This window comes from Lonchura striata, chromosome 15, assembly GCF_046129695.1.
Source record: "Lonchura striata isolate bLonStr1 chromosome 15, bLonStr1.mat, whole genome shotgun sequence".
NCBI lineage: Eukaryota > Metazoa > Chordata > Aves > Passeriformes > Estrildidae > Lonchura > Lonchura striata.
In genome coordinates this window covers 18585251-18611722 of record NC_134617.1, presented here as the reverse complement: position 1 = coordinate 18611722, position 26472 = coordinate 18585251, and the positions used below count along the sequence as shown (strand labels likewise).

Sequence of the window (26472 nt, the reverse complement as noted above, 5' to 3'; positions counted from 1 at the left end):
GATCCACGACGTGGCAAGTTTTAGACAGTGTAAAATATCATGAGCTACACACAGTTTGCCTTCCCCTGTTTTGTTTTGTTTTTTGGTGTTTTCTTTTTGGAGATCAGTGCTGGGGACTAAGTGCAGTTCTTGGATCAGGTACAAATTCAGCACTGAGGGAATGTGCTCCAAGAGTGTTTGACCCTCAGCAGGGACAATGCACAGCAGTGACCGAGGGGATTCCTGTGCTCCTGGGCAGGAGTCCAGGCTCTGGGTCTGGGCTGGACACGGCAAAGTTCCCGTGTTTGGACAGGCTCAGGAGCTGCCCCGGGGAGCGCGGGGCTGGGCACGGGGGCGAGCGGGCAGCGGACACACGGACACGGGACACACGGACACAGGGACACATGGATATGGACACACGGACATGGGGACACACGCACACTCGACATACGGACACGGGGACACATGGACACGGGGACACACGGACACGGGACAGATGGATACAGGGACACACAGACACGGGGACACATGGAAACGGGGACACACGGACATGGAATTTCAGCTGCAGCGGCTGCAGTGGCAGCAAAAGCAGCGAAAGCAGCGAAAGCAACCAGCACTAGGGTGAGCTGGTGAGTGAGCCGGGCCAGCGGCAGAAGCCGGGCCGTGCCGGGCAGGGCTGAGCCGGGGCCCGGCAGGGTGGGAGCTGCCAGGACGCCTGGAGGGAGAGCGGGCATGGGGCCAGCGCAGGGCGCAGAGCATCCCGGGCTGGCCGAGGGGTTCCCGACCCCCGGCACGGCATCAGCCCCACTGACGGCATCGTGCTCCTCCCGCAGCCCCACGGCACCAGCGCAGCCCTGGAGATCGCGCTGCTGGACAAGGTCTCCTCTGGCTGTGCTGGTGTCATTCACCTCCTGGAGTGGCTTCAGCTCCCCGACAGCTTTGTGCTGGTGCTGGAGCATCCGGAGCGGTGCCAGGACCTGTCGGGTTCCCTGGCGGAGCGGGGGTTCCTGCCGGAGGAGGAGGCGCGGGGGCTGCTCCTCCAGGTGCTGGAGGCTGCAGCATCCCCCTGATGAACTGTGTCTGTGTTCCACAGGAACCCTGTCCTACAGCCCACCAGAGGGGATCCACCAGCAACGCTACCACGGCGAGGCAGCGACGATCTGGTCCCTGGGCCTCCTGCTGCACCACCTGGTCATGGGGAAGCTCCCATTCAGGAGGGGCCAGGAGATATCTGGGGAAAGATCTTGTTCCCACCATGGCTCTCTCAAGGTGGATCCTCATCTGTGGGCACAGGGGGAATACCAGTGCTGGGAGACAGCAGCAGCTCATGGGCATTCTGCTCTGGCAGCTGCTGAGGAGGTGGCACATGTCCTGTTCTCCTGCTCTTCTCCAAACAGAGAATCCATGGGGAAGTTTAGGCCCAGCTCTGGGCACACTCAGCATGGCCTGGGCATGGGAACAGGGGGCAACTTCTCCAGCTGACTGGTGATTGCTGGTTTCTCTCCCCAGAGTGCCTGGATGTCATTAAGAGGTGTTTGTCCATGCAGCCCTTGAACAGGCCATCCTTAGAAGAGCTTTTCCGTGATCCTTGGGTGCAGGGAGTTCCTCTGCCCTAGAAGATGGGAGAGATCCACGTGCACAGTTGGATCCAGGGGCCTGGCAGGTAACAGCTGCACACATCGCTTGGCACTCAGTGGCAAAGCCAACCAGACAGGTTTTGTCCTGCCTGTAGCTCTGAGCAGGGGTCAGCAGAAGGGAACACAGCTCATGGGCTGGAGCTGAGCTGGAGACCTGGTGTGGCAAGCACAGGGGGCCACCATCCCCCTGATTTTGCTTGCCATGGTTCATGGATTCTGGGGCCCTGGGCAGAGCCCTGACAGCCTGGTCTGGCCCAGGGAAGAAGGAGCCCCTGGAGAAGCTGTCCCAGGTGGGGCTGCTGCTGCTGGGGACAGCGAGGATGACGTCAAGGATGACAACCTCTTGCTCCACCTGGTCTCTGGCAGGCTGAAGATGGTGGACTTTGATTCTGACATCTCCTTGAAAGCCAGGTTCCACAGGGAATTTGCAGATGAGTCCACACGCAGGGGGATGCTCCCAGATTTCGGCATTGCTCAGCCTGGCTGGGAACCAAAGGTTCCCCCTTTGCTGGGGCGGATGCAGCTGATCCTTCAGTCGGCTGCCAGGCTGCTTTTGGCAGGGCTGGGGACATGGGCTGGGGTGGATATGAAATGGGAGTGGGCTCCTGGCCCTAACAACAGCCCCCAGCACCCACCGTGCCCCGGGCTGGGGCTGGGCTGGGGCAGCCAGCCTGACACAAACAAACCCCCATGGTGGGAGCAGAGGTGGGACTCCAGACCCTGTGCAGGGGCTGCTTTGCTTTGCAGGCAAGGAAGGACTTGGGCTGCTCCACTGCCCTTGTTTGCTTTGGGATCACCATGGGGGCAGTGCAGGGGAAGGGAGAAAGCCTGGGATTCCCTCACCCATGGTGGGTTTTTCCCTGGCATGCAGGGGTTGGGCCTTCCTTAGGGCCCTGACAGAGATAAGATTTTTGACCTTTTTTCTTGTTCCCCTTTTTCTCTGTAACCTATTTTCCATAATTTGATGTTTGTCTTTCTAGAGGAAGTGTTTCAGGTGGAGTCCAGTCTGGATCAGGAAGTGCTTGGGAGCAGCTGTGGTGTGGATGGGCTGTGCCCTTGGAGAAGGCTGAGGGCATCGTTTGGGAGCATCTTTTCTTCCAGCGGGGGATGGCGTGAGGTGGGTCCTGTCTGCTGGGGATGGTGGGATCAGAGCTTTGGGGAGATGGCAGTGAGCACAGGAGCGTCCTGCTCTGGGCAGCTGCTGAGGGCTGGAGGTGCCGTGGCTGGCTGCAGGCTGGGCACATGTTCTGCCCTCCTGCTCTGCTCCCAAAGGCAGCAGTGATGGGCAGCTCTGGGCACAGCTCTGGCACGGCCACCATGGCCTGGGCACCGCGGGCGGCTGGGACAAGGGGACAGGAGCCTTCAGCTGACGGGGCTTTCTGGTTTCTCTCCTTGCAGCCGGGCTCTGTGGGTGCTGAGGCTGCTCTGGGCTCTGCCAGGGCCCTGCTGGAGCTCAGCACCAGGCTGCAATCAGCCAAAGGAGAAATGGGGTGCCCTGCAGCACAGACTGGCTTGAGCATTTCAGCAACACAGCTCAAGTTTGCAGAGTGTACACCTCCAAGAGAAAACATGCCACCACCCAAAAAATAAGCTTGTTCAATAACTTCTGAAATTGAATCAATCTGGGATGACCCCAAATGACTTTTTGCAGCTTGCTCAAGCAGTAGCTCAGCACTTCTCTGACCAGTTCTCTCCCCCACCTGCCTTTTACTTCCCAACTGTTCCCTCTTTTCCCCCAGTGAGTTCCCAGCCCATTCCAGTCTCCATAACACTGTTGCCTTCCCTGGTGCCCCTCACCATGAGGAAGGCCGAGCCCCCAGGCTTAGGGACTCATCCTCTCACTGCTGAGGAGCAGCAATGTCTCAGAGGTCTGGTGGGATTTTAGTGTCATTCAGAGCTGCTCTCCAGCCCCCAGCTCTCCTCACTGCTGAGTTCCCGCTCCCTTTTCCTCGTCCTTGCAGCAGGATGAGCTCTGTGAATCTCCTGGAGCCTCCTCACTCATCCCAGCCCACAAACCCACCTCGGTAAGGCTGAAGCTGCAGCTTCTCTGTCTCCTCTGGCACACCAGTGCAGTCCCCTGTGCAGGCAGCCCCAGCCCCAGAGCACAGCATTCAGCAGTGCAGTCGGGGCTGGAGCAGCTGCCCTGCAGCCCCACCTTGGCTCTTTGTGGCAGGGAATGCTCCCTGTTTGCAGCTGTCCCAAGGCTGCAGGCATTGCCCAGGCCAGAATCTGAAGGGGCACAGAGATCAGAGCAGTGAAATCATCCAGACTGGGTTTTCAGAGGCCCTTTAGAAGGAAGGGCTTGAGAATAAAAGTGCTCTGTTTGCCACACGAACATCGAGGTGAGTGGTCTCTTTGGCTCCAACCCACTTTCCTCCCCGAGCCAACATTACCCACTCCCTCACACGTCCCCCTCGTGCCTTCCCACTGCCTTGTCCTGTCAGGGCTTCCGCAGCCCCTCATCCCTTCGTGGACCCGTCCCCTCAGGGTCTCCCCAGCCCGGCCAACCTCCCCGGCAGCAGCGCCGCAGCCCCACAGGAGCTCCAGAGGAGCCCCACCAAGAGGCACCTGGGAGCCCTCAGCAATCCAGCCAGGAACACACGGGGAGGAGGACACGGATGGCGCTTCCTGCCTGGGACAGGGCTTGTGGCCGTCTCCAGGCACCGCTCTCACAGAGATCCCCACAGCTCCAGCCCCTGCCCATCTGCTCTGTGGGCAGCACAGAGGCTTCAGCAGAACCACCAAAGGCCAAGGGGCTTCTGGCCATTTTCCCTGCAACCCTGCAAGCCTGGGCAGCTTGCTGAGCCCAGGAACCCTTTTCTCCCTCTTCCCCTAGGCCCTGCAGAGCCTGGGCAGCAAAAGAAAGATGCTGGGAGTCTGTCTATTACAACACATCCTATATTAACATGCTAAAGAGAAACAAAAGAAGAAAAGAACAATGTTAAAGAAATAAAACATTCCTGCTGGCTCAGGTGGCCCCAGCAGACAGAGCCTCTGGAATCAGCTCTCTGCAGAGCTCCAGCAGCGCAGCCAGCCGAGCCCCGACAGACGAGGCCGTCTCCTCCATGCCCTGCAGAGCCGATCACACAGGTTATTGAAGATGGAATATGGAGCTCTCTCTGCTTCCTGGAGGATGTACAGTGTCTGAACTGCCAGGCTTCCGACGGCGTCACTGATGTCATTGGTCAGGCCTTCAAGGGCTGAAAGAGAGAGGAACAGAGCCATGGTCAGTTCCCACATCTGAGGGGACCCGAGGGGACTCTGTGCCAGGGCCATCCCAGCCGGCTCTGGCCATGGCCAGCAGGGAGCAGGGACCAGCCGGATCAGCCCGAAGCTGCTGGCCACGAATCCCCCAGGTGCCCTGAAAGCTCTGTGTGCTCTGTCCACGCTGCCCCTGGTCTGCACAGGGAGCAGAGCCCTCCGCAGCCGGGGCAGGGCTCGCAGCTCCCCCGCCAGCCCCCGCTGGCAGCCCGCTGCCCTCACTCACCCTCAGAGAGGAGCTGGAGCTCTTCCTTCCTCCCCCTCAGGTGCCGCCCGGCCGTCCCTGGGAACACAGAGCCTGTCAGGCCCAGGGCACAGCTCCCTGCCAGCGGCGCCGCCAGCCCTGTGCCCACACGCCCTCCTGGCCCGGCTCGTGGCTCACCCATGAACCTGACGGCCGCCTCTCGCAGGGGCTCCTGTGGGCTCTGCAGGTAGGGCAGGGCCCGGCGCAGGTGCTCGGCCACGCTGCTGCTGTCCTCTGCCAGCTGGAGAGAGCGACAGGAGGGAAGGGTTGGCGCCGCAGCCCCCCGGGCCGGGGCTCCATGGGCACCCGGCTGGGGCCGCAGGAGCCTGGAGCAGAGCCCGCGCGGCCTCGGGCTGCAGCAGCGGGCAGGGGCACAGCTGCCAGCCCGCACACCGAGCACCGCGCTCAGGGGCTGCTCCAGGCTGGGGCTGCGGCTTCCCGGCCCTCCTTACCAGGATCTCAATGAACTTCCACAGTTTCTCCTTCTTTACAGATTTTTGAAGATGTCTCCTGTTCAGGAATTTGGCCACACAAAGGAGGGTTTCCTGAGAAGCCTGGAGAGCAGTAGAGACACGGAAATCGCCCTACAGCCCAGGATCAGCATCCCTGTGCCAGGGCCAGGAGGAGGATCCAGCCTACTAGGTGCCAGGGTAGGAGGCAGCCAAGCCCTCTCCCAGGGGAACAGCAGCAGCCCGCGAGTCCTCACCTCTGCCACACTCTGATTCTCATCATGGCAGTGGAAGAAGAGTGGGAGCAGGCTGTGACACACTTGTGTCATCAGGAGCTTTTTTCCTTCCTCTTCTGCAGTAGACAGCAAGGTTCGAAATACAAACATGGAGATCCACTGCACATGCCTGTCATCCTGTGTAACAGGAAGGAAACAAGACCTTGGCATCAGCTGATTCTGGCCCACGTTGGTGCAGGCCTGCATCTCCACAGGGCACCAAGTGTCTGGGCAGCAGCCAGTGGCCATGGCTGAGGGCACAGAGCCTTACGTGTTCAAAGAGTGGCAGGAGCACCTTAGCCAGCTGCAGGGCGATGGGGCTGGGTATTGGGGCGTCATTATCCAGGAACAAATCACTAACTAGAACAATGGCCATCCTGACCACATCACTGTCATTTTCCTGCAGGAGCTCCCCGAGGCTTTCGGTCAGGCTCCACATTCTTTTGGCCTGTGCGGAGCAAAGGTGTGTGAAAGGCCACCCTGCTGCCACAAGGCCCAGAGGCCAAAGGCCTGTCCCACAGCCCTTGGGCAGCTGAAGTGGGAGGCAGGAGAGCTGGGAGCAGCTGACCCAGTGCCTGAAGCCCAGCCAAGTTCCAGCAACTGCGTTCCCCAGCCCCACGCTGCCTGCACGGCTTCAGCTGCTGCCCCTCCTTACCAGCGAGGGATTATCCCTGAGCAAGAGGAGGGCCCTCAGAACCTGGCGGCGCATCTCTGTGCACTCACTCAGCAAGTGCCTCGACAAGAGATCCATGATGCTGTCACCACATGCACCCAAGTCCAGGCAATGCAGGACCTGAAAGGCACAGGGCAGTGACAGGGGACCCGGCCGGCAGGAGCCCAGAACCGCACAGGGCGGGGACCAGGCAGCAGCGCAGGGCGTGGGCACCGTCCCAGGCAGCTGCAGCTACGAGAGGGCAGAGAGCTGGGAGGCAGTGCCGGCCTTCAGACTCACCCCCACAAGGAATGCCAGGGCAGGGAAGTTCCAGTATGGCATCTCTTTGCGGAGCAACTGAAGGAGACAGTCTGAGATGCTTTTACACAAATCGATGGATTCATTGTGCATCTCCCTGGAAGGCGGAAAATGGCACTAAGATGTGGCAGCAGCTCTCTGGCCTCAGAGAGAAACAGACAACCTTCCCAGGCATCGTCTGAGAAAGTCTGAGAAGATCAGAGGAAAGAATGAAAAAACATTCTTATCTTAACATGCTGCACCTGGTATTGTGAACATCTGAATATGTTACGGAGATTTGTCTACCTAAGCGTGATTTTTTAATTAACTAATGGTGATAATGTTTAGACTTGAAAACCCATTAAATCAATCTATATCATAACTATCTATAAGAACACTGGGTTTCTTAATAATAATTATTATTGATCGGACCTCTGAAATATATGGAGTCAGTGATAATGATCACCCAGCTGGGGGCCTGCTCCTATGACACTAAGACCCTGAGCTGGGGGGGGAAGCCCCTCCCAGGACAGACTGATGCAGTTCTTGTCTTTACCCCCCACCCTGCAGGGGGACCTGGGCCCTTGGAGATGTGGCTGCTACTGGGCACCCTCCTCTCCCAGCCTTTCCCAGTCTGCTTGGCCGTCCCTCGTGCCTCTGGCCCACAGCCACAGGGACTGAGTGGAATACCCCAGACACAGAGCACAAATGCCGGGAGCAATGGGGAGAAGGGGGTCTCACCTGGCCAGCAGACCCACGGCATAAATGTGGGTGTCAGCACAGAGCAGCGTGTCCCAGCCACGCTTGCGCTCCATTGACAACACCACATCCTCATAGTGCAGTCGGCACAGCAGGGACTTCAGGGTCCTCACTGCAAACCTCAGTGCAGAGCAAAGCCCGGGTCACACTGGGAGCACTGGCTCCTGCCCTGGCCATGTGGCAGGTACAGAAGGACTGGGATAGAGCACCTGCTGGGGCTGGTGGCAAGGCCGTGTTCTTCCTGGCATCCCTTCCAGAAGGTACCAACCGCCTCTGGCATCTCTTTGGTGCTGGAGAACACTTGGAAGAGCAGATGCACAAATAACTGCGGGAAATGCTCATCCACTATATCTGGGACACAGCGCTCCTGGAGGATCTTCCATATTACCACAGTTGCCTGCAAAGGACAAAGCCCCCCAAGACAGCGCTCAGTGCCGAGGTGTTCGTGTGACAGGGCCCGAGCGTGGCAGGGAGAGGCCCAGAGAGACACAGGGGGAGCAGCGGGCCTGGTGGCCCTGCAGCTGTCCCTAGGCCAGCTTTCAGGCCCTGAGGCAGGGAGATGCAGTGGGGGAAGGAGGATGGAGAGCTGCTGGACAGGTGGCCTTGGGGCCAGCAAAGGCCACTGGCAGAAACTCACAGCCAGGACAAAGACACCCGTTTTGTCCCCATCGGAGGTGCACGTGCTGTGCTCTGGCCAGCTCCCCAGCACATCTAGGAGTATCTGCTGTGCCAGCTCTGCAGTCCAGGGCGTGCACATGATGGTCTTCCACATGGCCATGGCAGCTCTGTGGAGTTAGAGATCTGTCTCAGGGGATCTCAGACACAGCACCGTGGCCTGGGCATCTCAAGGGGCCCGGGTTGACCGACGGCTCTGTCTTTTCCCACTGCCCCTCTCCAGCAGCATTCAGACAGCCCAGCCCTGTGGGGACAGGCCCCTGTGGGGCAGCGAGGGAGCATGGCAGCAGGCTCGGGGGCTGACGTGCCAGGGCTGGCAGAGGGAGCAGCCAGAGGGCCCTGGGACTCTCTGTGGGTCAGACACCTGGCACAGGCTGTACAGGGCGATGGGTTGGGGTGAGCCCTGAGCCCTCTGGGCAGGTGGGCCCTGTACCTGTCACAGGATGGGGCCACACGCAGAAGTGTCATTACTGCGTCATTTGGCTGCGCTTCTGTGAGATACAGCAGGGCGTTGTCCAGCCTGTGCTCTGCAGAATCATTGGCCATGAGCCACTGGTGGATGTACCTCACCATGGCAGGCACCTGGAGAAGGCACAGGGAGACTTGGGAAGCTGCCAGAGGGAGCAGTGTTCCCAGTGTCCCCAGAGAAGTGCTTCCCTTCCCACCACAATGTGATGGCCTCAAAGGCTCACAGGGCCCAGCACTGTGGCTTGGGAAGCCGTGTGACTCATGGGGGAATTGAAGCCTGGCCACAGCTGCCTACTTGCTCTGCTCTGGAAACACCCCTCTGCACAAGCAAATCCAGCAGGGCGGCACTGGTCTCATGTCCGAGGAGCTCTGAGTATGCTCTGAGCCCAGGGCCCATGGCGCCGGTCTCTTCCTGCCGAATTCTCTTGATGAATTTGCAAACGAGCTGTAGGAGAAGGGCAAGAAGCCATGGAGTGCTGCAGGCGTGCTGCTGGGCTGAGCAGTGCCAGCAGGCCCAGCCCAGGTGGGGATGGCTGCAGGTACCTGCGCTGTTCTGCGGAAGCGGCCACGGGTGCGTTCCTGCTCTCGTGTGCGCTGCACGGCTGCACCTGGCAAAGAGCGAGTGCAGCCCGAGCTGAGGGGCTGCGGGAGAAGCCGGAGAACACAGCCCAGCCCTGCGCTGCCCAGGCAGGGACAGCCCCGTGATGGCCCAGGGCATGGAGCACGGCTGTGGGGTGTCTGCCCGGCCCCTATTCCATCCTGACCATGGGCATGGCCCCAGGGGATGGGATGGGATGGGATGGGATGGGATGGCATGGGATGGGATGGCATGGCATGGCATGGCATGGCATGGCATGGCATGGGGCCAAGCTGGCTGCAGGCACCATCCCTGTGGCCCAGCTCTTCCACTCACCCTTCTGCCGTGGCTGGAACTGCTCCACCTCTTCAGGCTGCTGTGCTCGGGCAGCTCCAGGAACTTCTTTCTCCTCCTTCCCCCAGGCCAGCTTGGGCACACTTGCAGGTCTGAGCTCTATGTCGCTGCCTGGATTCATGGCTGCTTGCAGAAGGTGAAAAGGAAAAGGTCCAAGTCAGCAAGTGCTGCAGTCGTGCCTTGAGGGCACCTGCAAGAGTGAAGTCTTGGCAAGGCTACAGGACAGCAAGTCCTGCACTCTGCTCTTGGGGCTCCAGCCACAAGGACAGGAGACTCCTGTCAAGGATGGTGCAAATGCCACGGTCTGCCCTCGAGGGCAGCTGCAGAAGAGATGCCTCGGGAAGGCCAGGGGTCACCAAGTGCTCTGGTCTGGCCACGAGCTCACCTGCAGGAGTAATACCTTGGGAAAGCTCTGGGTCAGCAAGGAACGAGTGGCTGTGCGAGGGCTCCTCACAGCACTGCTCTCTCGCGTCCTCTCTCGTCGTGTGCACCGAGCACTGTGGAGTGTAACTGTAACTTGTAACTGCCAACACCTCTGCCAGAGCGTGTCACCAAGGGCCCTTGGAATCCCTGCCCCGTTCCATTCCACGGTGACCATGCTGCACCGTGTCACCAAGGGCCCTTGGAATCCCTGTCCCGTTCCATTCCACGGTGACCATGCTGCACCGTGTCACCAAGGGCCCTTGGATCCCCTGTCCCGTTCCATTCCACGGTGACCATGCTGCACCGTGTCACCAAGGGCCCTTGCACGCACTTCCACCTGCCCTGGGGCCACCCCCAGCCCCCCAGAGTGGCCCAGGTTGGAAGGAATGCCTTGCCCCAGGTGTGTCAGACAGCCCAACAGGATCTTTAGGAAGGGCTCAGCCCATCAGCAAACGCTGCCCTGCTCTGCGGGCTCAGAGCAGCAGGAGCCCCCGCAGCTGCCGACGCAGCCGCGGCGGGAAGGGCACGGGGCCTCCACAGAAGCTGGCACGGCCTCCTCAGGACACGTCCCACATGGTGGCCATCATAAGCACGGCCATGGGACACAGACCAGGAACGTGTGGGCCAGGGCAGGAATGCTGCTCTGAGCCCTGGGGCCCGGGCAGCGCTGACAGCAGCTGGTGAGGCACAGTCCCTGCCCAAGCAGAGTTCCCCCGAGCCCTGGCAGCACCGGTGCCCGTCTCCTGCCCAGAAACCTGTGCCCCAAAAGGGCTTCTCTGCCAGAGGGCAGCCAAAGCTGGTGTGTACTGGGGGCTGTGCTCCGTCCTACAGGGGCTGTTGGTAGCAGCACCTGGAGCAACTGGGGGCAACACTTGGTGCGTGTCAGATGTTGTTGCTCCTTCCTGGGATGATTTTTTCATGGAAGGGATTAGCAGCAGAACAGAAACACCAACAACTACTGAACTTCACAGGACAAAGAGACTCCACCGAAACACTGCCATGTTTCCTTGTGCTTTTGCGTCTTTCTTGCACTCTGAAAGAAGAAGAATTGGCCCAAGCCCTGCTATTCAAATCTCCAGCTGCTGTGTGTCTTCCTGTGGCAGCTCACTGCAAACACAACTGGCTGCCTGCTCAGCTGGGCAATGGACGGCCACAAATAGGGAGGGCCCTGGTGAACATCTCTTTGGTCTCATGGGGCAGCGAGGGCACAGGAGACAAAGACTGCTCCTCCCGAGTTCATGGGGCAACAGAGAGATTTTATTTCCCAAGCCCCCCCTTAGACAGGGCATTTGAAAGACCAGGCCTGGAAGCTCTCATTGGTTTGAGCTCCACGCCCCTTCAGGTTCTGGCCTGTGAGGTGCCTGCAGTTTTGGGAGATATTTGATTGGTCAAGACCCCTGTCAATCATGGGAACACCTCACCCTTCTTTTCTTTATCAAATTCTGTGTATTGTTCTCTGTCACCCATCTGCAAGGGCCCTTTGCAAACATGGGGACAGAGGACAGCATGCATCTAATTTACACTGCAGCTGCAGCATTCCCCTTCAGGAACTGTTAGGGGAGAACTCAGGCCACAGGCATAATGCTTCTTGGTTACAAATTGAACTTATCTCTAAAAGCAGAAAGTATTTAACCCTGAGCCCATTTAACCCTTAGAGAAAAACCCAATTTTATAAAACAACCTTTCAGCACTTGATCCCTTGGAAAAAAACCGAACTCCCAGAAAAGAGTCTGTAAACAGAAAAACTGTTTGCAAACATGAGAAATAATTTGTAAAGAAATCAAGTCCTTCTATGAACTGTCCATGAGGCAGGTGATCATTTTTAATGCTGTCTGTGGTTTCCAGTGTCCATATTTTAGGCAGCTGCATTGTACTGTTGTAGGATTTATTGTAAAACATGAGAACAGACTCAGAGGGGAGGAGGGTGTGCCCTCAATCCAACCCCTTTCCCCTTTTTTCTTTGTCTAAGAAATAATAATAGGAACAGCACATGTATTTTGAATACTATTAACTTATGCAAACTTTCATCCAGGTTTACTGATAATATTTTTCTTTACCAGCCAGGTTCAGGGCAAAGAACTTGATTGGGAGATGTTTTGATAAGGGCAAGGAACTCGGTTGGGAGATATTTTCTGTATTTATATTTTATCTAGTGCAAACCATATACTTTTTTCCCTTTGTTAGAAGTTAGAAATTTTTTATTGACTTTAATAGCTGACTTTTAACTTTTAAAATGATGACAAGTGGCAGAATTCAGTGAAAAAACTTTACAACTGCACTTTGCTTATGAAAAATCCAATCTCTGTGTGTACCTCAGTGGATATTCCTTGAATCATACCAGTTTATCTTGAAGCAATGCAACAATAATTATTAGAATATTAAGAAAAGGCATGTTAATACACATACTAGGACTTCTTTAAGACAATGATTTACTAAAATATGAATATCAATCTAATATCGATATCCAACTGAGACAGACAAAAACTCTCTAAGAGTTTAAAGTTAGAAAGTGTATGTTTATTGAGACAGCTGGGCAGTACGTGGGATAATTCCCTAATGCACACTGCAAAAATCACAGGTATTACAAAGCTTTTTTATTTACAGAGGTCTTGAATACACAAAATATGAATGCATATTCATATCCCTGTCACTTCCTCTGCTCCGCTTCATATGCTAATTGGCAAAAAGGCTATTAAGCATGTGTGGTTCTGTTCCCGGGGCCATTTTGGGGAGGAGTCTCCAAAATGAGGAAGTAAAATAAGTCTTCCTCGTTCTGACATTTCTGCCTTTCCTATGCATACGTGACAAATGAATCTTTGCCGTTTTCCTGTGCTTAATGGATCCCTAAAGTATGGGAAGTCTGCAACTGTTTTTGTGCCCCTGAAATCTGTTTATCAGCAGGATTGGGGCTGGGATGTGCCCTGGTGCCTGGGACATCATCAGGAGCGGGGCTGGGATGTGCTCTGGTGCCTGGACATCACCAGGAGCAGGGCTGGGATGTGCTCTGGTGCCTGGGACATCACCAGGAGCGGGGCTGGGATGTGCCCTGGTGCCTGGGACATCACCAGGAGCAGGGCTGGCTCTGATGCTCTCCAGTGCCTGGGACATGACAAGGGGCGGTGCTGGCTGGGGTTTGTTTGGTGCCTGTGCAATCCCAAGGGCAGTGTCACAGCGGGGCAGCTCTCAGTGTCCCCAGCAGGTCACAGTGTCCAGGGCAGCCCGTGCCAGCGGTCACTGCGCACACGGGGCAGGCTGGGCTGGACAGGGGACGGGGCAGAAACACTGCCCCGGGACTGGGGTCTCCCCCTGCCTCTGAGGCCCAGCCCCTGCTGGGAGCGCCTTGGGCAGGGTACGGGGCTGCTGCTGGGCCAGGGGGACAGGCCGTGCCCCCTGTCCCCTGCTGCTGGGCCAGGGGGACAGGCCGTGCCCCCTGTCCCCTGCTGCTGGGCCAGGGGGACAGGCCGTGCCCCCTGCCAGCTGCCCAAGCCCCTCTGATGCCTGTCCCTCGTCCCTGTGGCTCCTGTCCCCACCACTCCCCACCGCCTTCACTCCCTCCTTCAAAGCCCCACTCAACCCCTTCACAGTGACCTCTGGAAAGAAAGAATGAATGAAGGAAAGGAAGTGTTGGCTGTTCACCCTGGCTGGATGTCAGGCACCCACCAAAGCTGCTCTCTCACTCCCCTCCAGAGATGGACAGCAGAGAGAAAACAGAATGAAGGCTTTATGGGTTGAGCTATGGACTGGGACAGATCACTCAGCAAATACCATTATGGGCAAAACATTTCCAAAATTGTAGATATTAATGGAATTTATTGCTATCTGGATCAGGGCAGGATAGTGAGGAGTAAAACCAAGCTTTAAAAACACCTTCTGCCCTTCCCTCCCTCCTTCCCAGCTCTACCTCCCCCCCCAGTGGGTGCAGGGAGACAGGGAATGGGGGCTCTGGTCAGTTCATCCCCTATTGTTTCTCCTGCTGCTCGGGGGGAGGAGTCGTTCCCCTGCTGTGCCAGGGGTCCCTTCTGGAGACACTTCTCCATGAACTTCTCCACGGTGAGTTCATCCCACGGACAGCAGTTCTCCACAAGCTGCTGCAGCGTGGCTCGCTCCTCCATGGGCTCACAAGTCCTGGCAGGGCCCTGCTCCAGTGTGGGCTCCTCTCCAGGGGTTTGCAGGTCCCTGCCAGGTCCCTGCTCCAGCACAAATTTCTCATGGGGTCACAGCCTCCGCTCAGTCATCCCCCTGCTCCAGCACGGGCTCCTCCAGGCGCTGCAGGTGCATCTCTGCCCTCCGTGCCCTCCACGGGCTGCAGGGCCCAGCTGCCTCACCAGGGTCTGACCAGGGAATCTCAGGGCAATCAGCTCCAGCAGCTGGAGCAGCTCCTGCCCCTCCTGCCCTGCCCTGCCCTGGGGGTGTGCAGAGCTGTTCCCCTCACAGGTCCTCACCCTGCTCCTCCCTGCTCACAGTCACAACTCCAGCATCACCCATTTCCTTAAATCTCTTATTCCAAAGGTGTTACCACCATTTCTAACTGGGCCAGCCTTGGCCAGCAGCCAGTCTGTCCTGGAGCCAGCTGGAATTGACTCTGTGGGACATGGAGGAGCAGCTGCTCTCACAGAAGCTGCTCCTAGAGCTCCTCCCTTACCAAAACCTGGCCATGCAAACCTGGTATAAGTATGGTAGAGTTTTTATTACCACTATTAATTCTTATTATTTCTATTACCTCTATTTTTGCTATTAATGGTACAGTTGTTATTATTATTACTAGTATTTTTAGTCTTTTGGACTCTGTATTAATAGTGGCTAGATTAGAACTGGAAACAAAGGTACTTCATTGCAAGTAACGGTTAGAGTTCTGTCAGCCTCTTGCCCTGCCCTGTTCTGTGTCATTGCTGTGTCTGTGTGTGAAGCTACTGCTGCCAGGCCTCCCTATTTCTCTGGTTTGGGAAATTCCATGGCATTGCTCACATGTCAGAAAGAGAAAGCTCATTCCATTCAAACGCATGCCCTTAGCTCTTTGAGTCCCACTGTTGGAAGCTTGTTTTCTAACATTGTCGACTTTCTCAGCTTCTGTTAATATTTGTGATTTTATAACAAAATGTTCTTGGATGTGATTGTGCAAGATTCTCTAATCAGCTTCCAGTTTGCTCTTGGGTTTCTTACCGGTGTGTCCGAGCTGAAGGCAGCATTTTGGGTGGGAGGCTTCAGTGGGAGCTGGGATTGCCTCGGCAGCAGCTGGTTTTGCAATGTGAGCAGCGCTGACAGAGATTCCGTGCGCTGAATATTCCGCCTGGTTGGAGCCGCAGTGCCCGGCTGGAGGGAGCCGCGCCGGGCGCTGCGGGTTGTGCCGGGCCGGGCAGCGGCCGCAGCCCCGGCAGGGCCCGGCCGTGGACACGGAGCCTTTGCTGGGCAGGGCTCGGCCCTGCGGCGCCGGGCGGGCGGTGCCGCTCCCGCCGGGAGCCTGCGGGAGCCGGGACAGCGAGAGAGCCCGGGCCGAGCATCAGCCCCGGGGCACGGCCCGGGAGGGGGCACAGCCCGGGGGTCCCGCAGAGCCTCCCTGCTCCAGAGCCGCGCCTGCCGCAGCGGGGCAGCTGCGGCACCTGCGGGGCACGGAGGAGCCGCAGGCGGCGTTCCGAGCGCTCCTTCGGGGCAGGATTTTGTCCCGCTGCGGGGAATTCCCGCGGGCCGGGCGGGCCGGGGCCGCTGCCGAGCGCCGCCGCCTTTCCCGGGAGCCGCCGGGCAGAGCTCTCTGCTCGGGGCTGGGAAAAACACCTTCACTGCCCTGGGAACATTTAAAAAGTTTAATACAGGGCAAGAGGAGACAAGGGCCATAGAGCAAAGGTTGTTGCGGCCGGGTGCATCTCGGCACTGAGCCAAGAGCACACGGTTATCTCCGGAGATACCCCTTGAATACCTTTTCCCCTACACCAGCCGGTTGCATATTCATAGTCCCTTATGCATAGTAAACTTTTTCCCAAGCTAGTTTACATATTCCAAGAACTCTTCAGCATGGCTCCTCCTCGGTTCCACCTTTTTAGGGCATGTGTATTCCTTGGTTGTGGTTTTGGTCCTTTTTTATCTCATCTTCAGTTTTGGCCCCGGCCCACACTGCCTTCAGACGGTGAGTGCTGACGGTTGGCAGATCTGTACAGGTGTCCTCATCCTGTGCTCACTGGATGTTATCCCATCCAAGCAGGAATTTTAACACAAGCATGCTTCTATCAGCTATGGCACTACTATGTCTGAACGTAATCAATGAACAACAGAAATAAAAACTATATAACAAAGTTATTGTAACACCACACATATAAAATCCAATGGAATATTTGCAAAAAGCCAATATTATAATATGTATCTATAACAGGGCCAAGGGCCGGGTGCCCGCTCGGTGGCCCCGGGACAGCAGAATTTTGGGGTCCCGGTGCTGGCTGCCGGCAGAGCCCCGGCGCTGGGCCGGGGATGCGTGGGACCCTCCCGCGGTGGGGTTGGGCTGCCCGGGGCAGGCGCCGCATCGTCAGCCCGGAGCCACCGGGGATCGCCCGGTACCGGCGGGGCGGGGCTGGGGAGCGGAGAAGGGCGGCACCGGAGTGGGGGGACCCTCTGCAGCCTGCGGGGTCGGACATACCGATAAGGGGGTCCCCGGGAGCCTGGAACGTTGTGAAAAACGCTAATCACTTGGTTTTTAAAATTTTAAACGTTTAATAATAATAAAATGGTTATAAAAATAGTAACACAATTAGAGTAATCAAATTTAGAGTTAGGACAATTACAAGACAATAAAAAGCAAAAAATTATAGACGTCCAGATGCTCTCGGACACTTAAGCCAGGACAAGCATGCCTTGTGAACAAAGGAATAATCTTTAAAGCAATAGCCTATTGCATATTCATGTATCTCATACATGATGCATAAATTACTTGCAAACTAGGAACTTTTCTGGATTTTGTCAACTTCTTTCCCTTAATCCTGGTGCTTCCATAAAGATGGAGACAAGATGGAAGAATGTTTGTCTTTTCTGATAAGGAGGTTGTAACTCTTTATGTGCCCCAAGTCACCGCCATCCCTGTGTGAAGAGTTTATTGATTATCTCATCTCTTGCTTGGGCAAGTAAAAAAATCCTACATTGCAGAGTTTCTATTTTAATATTATGTTGTTACCTAAAACTCTATTTAACACACTACTTAAGAGAATTAATACAGCATAACTTTCTAACATTACACATATAATATTCATTGTAACATTTGTGAAAAGCCAATCATAAAATAAGCATTCTACACAGAAAGTGTTGAAATGGTAAAACCAGTCAAAACCCCTTAGGAATTGGAAGGAAAACCAGAGGCAGTGGCAGCTAACACCTCAGAAACCCGTGGCTTTTGCTCCTCTCTTCGACCTGAGAGATTCCTGGGCAGGGGCGACTCTTCCAATTGCATCAGCGTGGCCATGGCTGGGAAGGGCAGCGAGCAGATGCGTTGAGCTTCTCCTGCCAGCCCCTGAAGTGCCAGCTGTCATTTGTGTGCGCTGAGGATTCCCTTCAGGCTCGGAGCTGGCGCAGCTGCTCCTGGGCGCTGCTCGCCCGCGGGCGCAGCGGTGCTGCAGCCGCTGTCCTGCACACAGGGAGGGCTCTGGAGCCTCCCAGGGCCACCAAGGAGCGGAGCAGGGAACGTGCCGGGATCTGCTGCAGGACCGTGGGGCTGTGGGGGATCCTTCGGTCTCTTGGATGGGGCAGAGAGGGGGCAAATGGAATCAAGGTGAGACAGGGATCAGGCAGCCCCACGCCAGGCAGCGTTTTCTCCTCTGAGAGCTCCTCTGAGCTGAGCGAGCTGGTGAATCCTGCGGAGCAAATGAGACCCGGGAGCGAGGGAAGGGCTGGCTGGGGAGTCAGATAAACCCAGTGCGTATTTCCCTTTCCAAGGGGCTCCTGGGGAGACAAAGGAGACAAGAAGGATTCCCCATCTCATGACATTCCCTTTTTTCCTTCAGTAGCCCTATTGCAGTCACTGCATACAAGAGTTTAATTGATCCCTTTGATGCCAGGGAGCAGCCAGAACTTGAACCTCTCTGGATCCAGCCCTGTCTGCCTATCACCGAGCAGAGGGAAAAGATAAAGAACCTGGGTGGGGGTTGAGCCAAAATGGCATTTTGCCACTTCTAATCTTCTCCCAGCTTTTGCAGCAGGGCAACAACCCCATCGCTGCAAACCACTCCCTTTTGCAAGGCACACGTGGACCTCGCTGGTAGCTCAGGGCTCCTGAAGGGGCTGCTGCAGTTGGCAACTGGAGCTGTTGTTGAACTTTTCACATTGCTTACCCCCCCCCCATCCAAATGCCATCAACTGTCTGAGGAAGGACACAAAAATATTACCCTGGAGAAAGTGGGGCCAAAAGCTTGGAAAAGGATAAAAGAAATGTTCTTATGATGACAATGACAAAAAAACACAATTTATTTTTGACAGCAAATGAATACCCACAGCCCTCCAGCCCTCCCAGACTGGCAGGCCGATTGGGGCCGTTTCCATGGCATGAGGAGCTGGCAGCCTGCAGAGAGAAACCAGAGAGCCACGGTCAGTCACAGAAGGCTCCTGTGCCCCTGTCCCACCATGGCCTGTGCCTGGGCCAGGCTGCTGTGTGCTCAGAGCCCAAACCTCCTGACCCATTCTCCGTTTTTAGACAAGGGCAGAGTGGTAAGCCACATTCCATCTCCTCTGCTGAAGCACAGCCCAGCAGCCTCCTCAGCAGCTGCAAGGGCGGGATGCCCGTGTGCCTAGTTTCCTGGCTCCCCGGCAGACCAGGGGTTAAACGTTGGGTGTCTCCTGGATTGTCCCCGGAAAGAGCCCATCTCTGCACCCAGCTACCTTTTTTCATTTGGAAATTAGGTCTTTCTTTCTCTGCCAACTGGTTTCTCCAGCCCCGGCTGCAGCCACTGGTCATATAAAACTTTAAGAATCTTTTTCTACAAGCACAACTGACTTGATGTATATTTTACACAAGCACAAATTATTCCATAACATATATTACAATGGAGCTGCGGAGATCCCCTGCAGGTCCATGGGGATGCAGAGATCCCCCTGCAGGTCCATGGGGATGCAGAGATCCCCTGCAGGTCCATGGGGATGCAGAGATCCCCTGCAGCCCCTGGAGGAGCCGGGCTGGAGCTCGGCGATGCCTGAGAGGAGGCTGTGAGCCCGCGGGCAGAGGGGCCCCGCTGGAGCAGCCTGTCCTGGCAGGACTGAGCCCGTGGCACAGTGACTCACGCTGCAGCACTCGGAGGGGGCTGTGCCCAGGGGATGGACTCCGCTCCGAGAAGTTCCTGGAGAAGTCTCCGCCGGGAGAGAGCGCAGGGTGCAGCAGGGAACGACTCCTGTCCCTGAGCAGAGGGAGAAGCCCCGGGGGATGAGCTGAGCATGGCCCCGTTCCCTGTCTCCTGCCCTGCCGGGGGAGGAGGTGCAGCTGGGAGCAGGGAGGCGTGGGGAAAGCTGCATTTAAGGCTCTGCACTGACTTCTCCTTCTCCTGCTCCGCGTCTTTGGAGTTTTCTGCCAGAAATCTCTCCCCTGCCCCACCCACCCACAGGGCTTGGGGCAGGTTTCCCTTTTCGGGGGAAATCAAAGCGAAGCACTGATGCGCTAACGAGGGGCAGGAGAAGTGAGGCTCCTGGGCTTCCCGCAGAGGCGGAGGCACGGGAGGCGCAGGGCCGGGAAAGCCGTGGCGGGAGGCGCGGAGAAGTTTGTTTGTGCGGGCAGCTCAATCCCGGCTCGGCCCGGGCCCGTGCCGGGGCTGTTCCTCATCTCCGGCTTTCCCCTCACGCAGCCCGGGGGCGCCGAGAGCGCGGGGCGAGGCGGGGCCGTGCGCAGAGCCCGCCCCGAGCTCGCTGCCATTGGCCGCCGGTGCCGTCAGTCGCGGTTGCGGCGCGCTGATTGGTGGGAGCGGGGCGCGGCGCGGCCCCGGCGGCGGGCTGAGGGCGGCCGTGGCCGCGCAGCGCCGCCATTGGCCGAGCGGCTGTGCGGGCCCGGCAGCGGCGGCAGCGGCCGGAGCGCGGTGAGGCGGCGGCGGCGGAGCTCGGAGGCGGCCCCGGCGCAGGTGGGAGCCGCGCTGGGCTCTGCGGGGGCTCGGGGCCGGCTGCGGGCGGAGGGGGCGGCAGGGGGCTCCGGCGGCTCGCCGGTGCCGTGTCCGGCCCGTGCCGGCCCCGGGCTGAGGGCGCTGCGGGAGCGGCTGCCCGCGGTCTCCTTCCCGCCGGGGCCGGGCAGGAGCCGCTGCCGGAGCAGCGCTGGCTCGGCCCGGCTGCTGTGGGTAGGACAGAGGTGCTGCCCCGCGGCCGGGAGCGGGCGGGGAAATTCCCGTCGCCGGAGGTTCGTGTGCCCGGGGGAGAGCGAGGAGTCCTGTCAAAGTGACTTTATTGCCGAGCAGGGGCAGAGGCCGTGGGGCATTTGCCGTGCGCTCTCTGCCGTGGCTGTAGTCCGCAGCCTCCTTTTTATCCTCATTTTCCCGGCCGCATCTCCCTCTGCCTTTGCCCACTGGCTGAGTTCCTTGGAAGGTTCCGACTTCCCGATGCGCCTGGAGCCTGTCCTCGTTAATGTGCACCCTCCATTTGTAGAACAGCCGATATTCATGGCTCTGTTAAGTCTTTGTTCTTCTCGGCGAATTTCGGGAATGTAGCGGGACTTTGAGCAGCTGTCTGGGTCAATTTGTACCATTTATTGGAACTGATGGTTTCTCCCGTTACTTCCTTCTCTACAACTCCCTGGCTCTATCTCCAGGGAGATTCACTCCTTGACTCTGTTTTGTCCTTCCCGGGTCCTCTTTGGTTTTGGGATTATTCTCGGTGCCCTCATTCCCTGTCCTTTTGTAGCCGTTTGTGGGTCAGGAGGCCTGGCTGCCACCTGCATGCCCTGGCTCAGCTGCTGGATGAGCTGCACTGCCAAGGTGTGGAGCATGGTAAAAAGATGAGAGTTGCTGCAGCACAGAAGAGGAGAAGCAGCATTCGTTTAACCCCTGGTGTGCTGGGGAGCCAGGAAACCGTGTCCCATTCCCATCCTTTCTGTGTTTGACCAATACATAAACTGCTCTCCTATTTCATTTGTTATCCTTTTCACCACTTTTCCCTTGTCATCTCTTTACCAGCAGCAGTTTGAGTCATTTAGTTTTCCACAAACTCCTGCTTTTTCTGCTAACAGATAATCTGATCCCATCCCCTGGTGAAATGTTGTGTTCCTCATTTCAGTGGCTTGGTCGGCAGGAAGGTCAGGAGCTGGAGCTGTCTGGTTGGTTCTTATTCTGAGGACAGCTTGTAATCTAATGATGCCATTGAAATGATAAATGGTTCTCTGTCTCCTGATATGAATTTGTGAGAAATGCCAATCACTTGGTTTTTAAATGTTAGAAGTTTAATAATAGTGAAATGGTTCAAAAAGTAGGAATACAATTAGACTAATTAAAATTTAGAGTTAGGATGATTACAAGACAATAAAAACAAAGACTTACAGATGTCAGGATGCTCTCTTGGGCACTTAAGCCACAACAAGCATACCTTGTGAATAAAGGAATCACCCCTAAAAAAATACACTGTTGCATATTCATATATCCTTCATGGTTATGCATACATTTTATTTAAAACAAGAAACTCTGTCTGTTGTTGTATGTCAGCTGTTTTTTTAATCCCCACGGCGTGCTTCAGTCTGAGCAAGGCCTGAAGAAATTAGCTTCTTCTAGTAAGAAAACAATAAATTGCTCTTGTCTGGAGAATTTAGGTGTTCCTTGAGTGAATTTAGGTGTTCTCATTCCTTAACCCCCCCCCCCCCCCGCAATGCATATTTTCTCTTTTAACTACTAAAGCTTCATTTTATCTTCAAAGATACATTTACCATACTATTAAAATGTTAATACAGCACAACTTATCAATGTAATATAATACATATAGTAACTATCTGCGTGGAGCCAGATAACATGCATTTTTCACAAAATTTTTTTGGTTCCCAGGGGCTGGTCCATGGTGTTGTAGGATTTGTTCTGTTGGCCCTTTATCTTTTTCCCCATTTTTGAGTGCTCCCTGCAGCTGAAGTTGCATCAATTTACCATTTTTTTCTTAATCCTTCATCATATACTTGAATTCCAACTGATTTCCCTGAACTTGTTCTAGCAAAACCCCCAGTGCTCTGATACACCCTGTACAGCACAGACAGTGACAGCAGATGTTGGAGTGGGCAGAGGGATGATCCCCCCCTTATTTTAGTGAAGTTTTCACAACATTCTCCATTTGCTGTTTCCCTTTGCAGCTTCAGCCATTTCTGTTGCAGAGTCAGAGATCCTCAGCATGGGCTCTGCCTTCAGCTGTGCAGATTCCATCTGTGCAAGCAGGCAGAGCTTGGGGTGAGGGGCAGAGGGAATCAGCCAATTCCTGCCCCAGGCAAGAAGAGCCAGGTACATTGTCCCCAGTTTGCCCCAGCAGTGTTAAATTTGCATTTCTGAAGCTCCTCCTGGGTGCCTGGAATGCAGCTTCTCTTCCACAGCAGCCTTCAGCAGCCTCAGTTGTGCCCCCCCCCACAATCTGATGCTTTTTTTTTTCCTTCAAATCATCTATTTATTGTTCATGAGTTAAAGGGTCACCTTTAAATCTCATCTAGTTTTGAAAATTTTGAAAAACTCTAATCACTTGGTTTTTAAAATTTTAAAAGTTTAATAATAATAAAATGGTTATAAAAATAATAATACAATTAGAATTAGGACAATTACAAGACAAAAAGAGCAAAGAATTATGGATGTCCAGATGCTCTCGGACCCTAAGTCAAGAGAAGCTTGACTTGTGAACAAAGGAATCACCCTTAAACCAAGACACTTGTTGCATATTCATACATCCTTCATCGTTATGCATACATTCTGTTCTAAACAAGAAACTCTGTTGTATGTCAACTGTTCCCTTTAATCCCCTGGCGTCTTCAAGTCTGAGCAAGGCCTGAAGAAATTAGCTTCTCCTGATAAGAAGCCATAAATTCCTCTCCTTTGGAAGGTTTAGGTGTTCTTCGAAGGGAGCATCTCATTCCTAAAAAGAAAACTCCCCCCACATACATAATCTCTATTTTAACATAATGTTGTAACCTAAAACTACACTTAACACAATATGCAAGGGAATTAATACAGCATAACTTTCTAACATTACACATATAATATTCATTGTAACATTTGCAAAAAGCCAATCATAAATATGCATTTTTCACAATCCCACCTCTTACTGCTCAAGCCAAATGATTTATAAAGAATATTTCCTGTCCTCTTGCATTCTTTGGACTCTGTTGGTAATCAAATAAAACATGGGATTAAACAAAGAAGAAATGTCAAAACACTTGTAACACATAAAAGGAAGAATCCTAATTTCTTCCACCATCCCATTCTCAATACATTACCCCACCTGCTAGTTTTTAACGTTATTTTCCCATTTTTGGACTGATACCTGGGTCATAATTTTTTTCTGATATCCTTTGTTTTTTCCAGGATGACATCCTCATTGCCATCTATTTTCAACAATCTGTACACCCCATTCTTTAGCCAATAAATAGTGTAAAGCCAACCTATTTTAATGCACTGCAGGTGATGTTTGGCTTTGCAGACTCCATATTAATTCCAATGCCTGAGCAGCTTTGTTTATTATCTTCTCTATAACTGCTTGGAGTAATTTAATATGACTCAGGATATAATTTGGGGTTAACACAGAGCTAGACTGCTGTGCTTGTTTTACCTTTTTTTTTTACTAACTGTCTCTTTACCGAATCTTGGACTATATTTCTAAGATCAAATGTAAAACAAATCCATCTCTCTCCTTTTGGACATTCCATGCCCCAAGTATTACTACTTTTTCCTAAGTTCTTTGTAATGTGATAATTTTCCCCCTTTTTCCTGCAGGTACTTAATTTGGATGGGTTATAACAGTGGCTGTTGACATGGGTGTGTGTACCAAAAAGGAACTTTGGTTTCTTTCCATGTGATACTTTCTGTAGCATTTGTGACACGATCTTGCTGCTATCTCAGAAGGGAAAAGACAACAAATGAGGGACAGAAACAGGAATGACAGAGGTCTGGCTTGGCTTATACCCCCACCTCCCCTGCCTGGTGGGCTGCTGCCCACAGCAGGTACGTGTGATCTTCTCGCTGGTGAGTACAGTGCTCAATCCAGGCTTGCCCTCTGTTTCCCTTGTCACTCCTTTTTTACTCATTTCCAGGCAAATTGTTTTTGACACCTTTTAACTGTGGTTTTCCACCATTCCTCAGGTATCTCTCAGTCCACAGGCATTGATAATCCCCATCTACAAAAGCAATTTATTACTTCAGTTTTTGAGGTCTTTCTGTATAGGGGATTGATTCAGTACTCAATACTTCTTGCCACGAGAACATAGATTTTGTGAGCTACAATGCCAATTATTCTCATAATTTAAACATTCACTTATAACCCAGCTGCCATGTCCAATATGGGGATGAATCAAATAAAGTATACAGCATAGTATTAATGGCAATTTCCCTTCTTGCCTGTACAAGCCACAGGCTAAGGCCAGACTATCAGAACTCTTTGACTCAAACACTCCTGATCCTCCTGTTTGAAGTGGCAGTGTTCCTCTGCCAAGGAGGTGTCAGAGACATCTCAGGGCTTATTCAGGCAGGGCTTAGAACCAGTGATGCAAGCTTTGCCTTATTTCTCAGTTAGGTGTTATTCTTTGTACCTGCCTTGGATCATTTGGCTCTCCCCAAACCATTACCACCCAGTCCTGGTTGAAAGTCAATTTGGTATCACCCAGTTTAGATGTGATAGTCCATTCCTCACGTTTCTTCACAAATTCTTCTATTTTGCTGGCATGAATTCACCCTCTTTTCCATGGTTGGGATTGCTGCTTTAGTAGTACCTGGAAAGGACTTCTTAATAACACAGTGTTAAAAGAAAAACAATACTGCATTAACTTTCACCATTAGTTTTCTTCAAAACTTTCTGGGTTTAACTAAAAACTTTTTCTGTAGCTGCTTCTTCTTCTTGTATCCAGCTGTGCTAATTGCTGCAGAGGCCAATTCTTCTTCTTGTGAGCTATAATTAGTTAAATAAAAAAAGACTAGCCCAAATTTAACACAAGATGTATCACATCTCTTGGTTTTTTGCTTTTTAGGCAACATCCAACTGTTTTAGTCTTACAGACCCATTCTTCAGAACAAAAGCCTCCTTTCCTTAACAACAAAAATCAGAAGGAAAAAAAAGAAGTCTTGTTTAAAAAAATAAAGCACATTGTGAGAGTCAACTATCTCTGCTTTGATCTTATCTCTATTGGTGGTCCAGCTCTCCCTCTTTTTCACAGCTTTGCCTTTGACTGTACTTCCTCACTCCTCTCCCCTTGTTGTCACTCTGTCTAGCAGGAATGGGGGAGAACTTACAAATAGCGACGGTATGGGGACTTTGGGGTGTATTTCACTCTTTCTCTTTCTTTCTCTTTCCCTTTCTCTCTCTTTCTCTTTTTCTCTCTTCTTCTCTCTTCTCCCTTTCTCTCTCTTTTGCCCTCTTTTTCTCTCTTCACATTTCAACATCCACATTCCAATATCAGTCCACTTTCTAACATTAGTCCTACATCCTGGAGAGGTGAGTCTGCCAATCACCTCTCCCTCCTTTTTCAACTTCCTTACAAATTTAATTACTTTTGTTATGTGTGTTCTGCAGGCCTTTAATTCACGGCACCCTCCACCAAGGGCTACCAGCTACCCACAGCTGACAGTGCTAAAACTAAAGACTTATTTTGCTGTCACAATTTTCCATTCACAAGCTTGAAAGGGTTGTAGGAACAAGGTAAACAAAAACTTACTTCTGAAGTGATCTTGCCTGCAATAAAAAATTTAAGGCAATGCTTGTTAGTGCAATATAATTTGCAAAGAAGCCAAGGTTTGATTTGGGAAGGGCATCTGAGGACACAGAGCATGAGTTTTACAAATCTATAATTTGAAGAGGGAATAGACAAAATGTGGATACAGTGGGGGAGACAGCAAGTAAGGAATTTATCTCTGCAATACTCTCTTTTTGACTGCCAGGAGACACTCTCTGAAGAGGTTCTTACAGTACAAACAATAACTGGATGGGAAGAGGCACTCTTGAATTTAAGCTTTGGTGTCAAAGTAGGAAACTGCCCCTGAGCACTGCAGTGCTGGAGCACCCTGCCTGCAAACTCACCAGAGGCAAGCCACTGCTGCCACGCTGCAGGGCTGCCTGCAGCACAGAGGGAACCATGGCCAAGCCCTCCCCGCAGGCCTGGGTAATCCATACAAGGAATCACAATTGCTTCATAGCTCTCTAACTCATTCAAGAAATAGGAAACTGTAGTAAACAGAGATCTCCCTCACCATCTTTTTCATATGTGTGTGTCACACACCCACTGTGATGCTGGAAGTAACAAATTGTTTACATTAAAAGATACTC

At 53.8% G+C, this 26472-nt stretch overlaps 1 protein-coding gene and 1 long non-coding RNA gene across 2 annotated transcripts in view; both read left to right on the top strand.

The window, feature by feature from the left end:
* The window catches only part of LOC144247141 (uncharacterized), a gene marked incomplete at its 5' end in the record, with an annotated part of 238215 nt that overhangs the window by 193439 nt on the left and 18304 nt on the right, over positions 1-26472 (top strand). The gene's annotated exons all lie outside the window — the stretch shown is intronic.
* On the top strand, positions 22324-25309 carry LOC144247132 (uncharacterized). The gene is made up of 2 exons (XR_013340835.1): positions 22324-24161; positions 25181-25309. It is a non-coding gene; the product is annotated as an uncharacterized LOC144247132 (long non-coding RNA).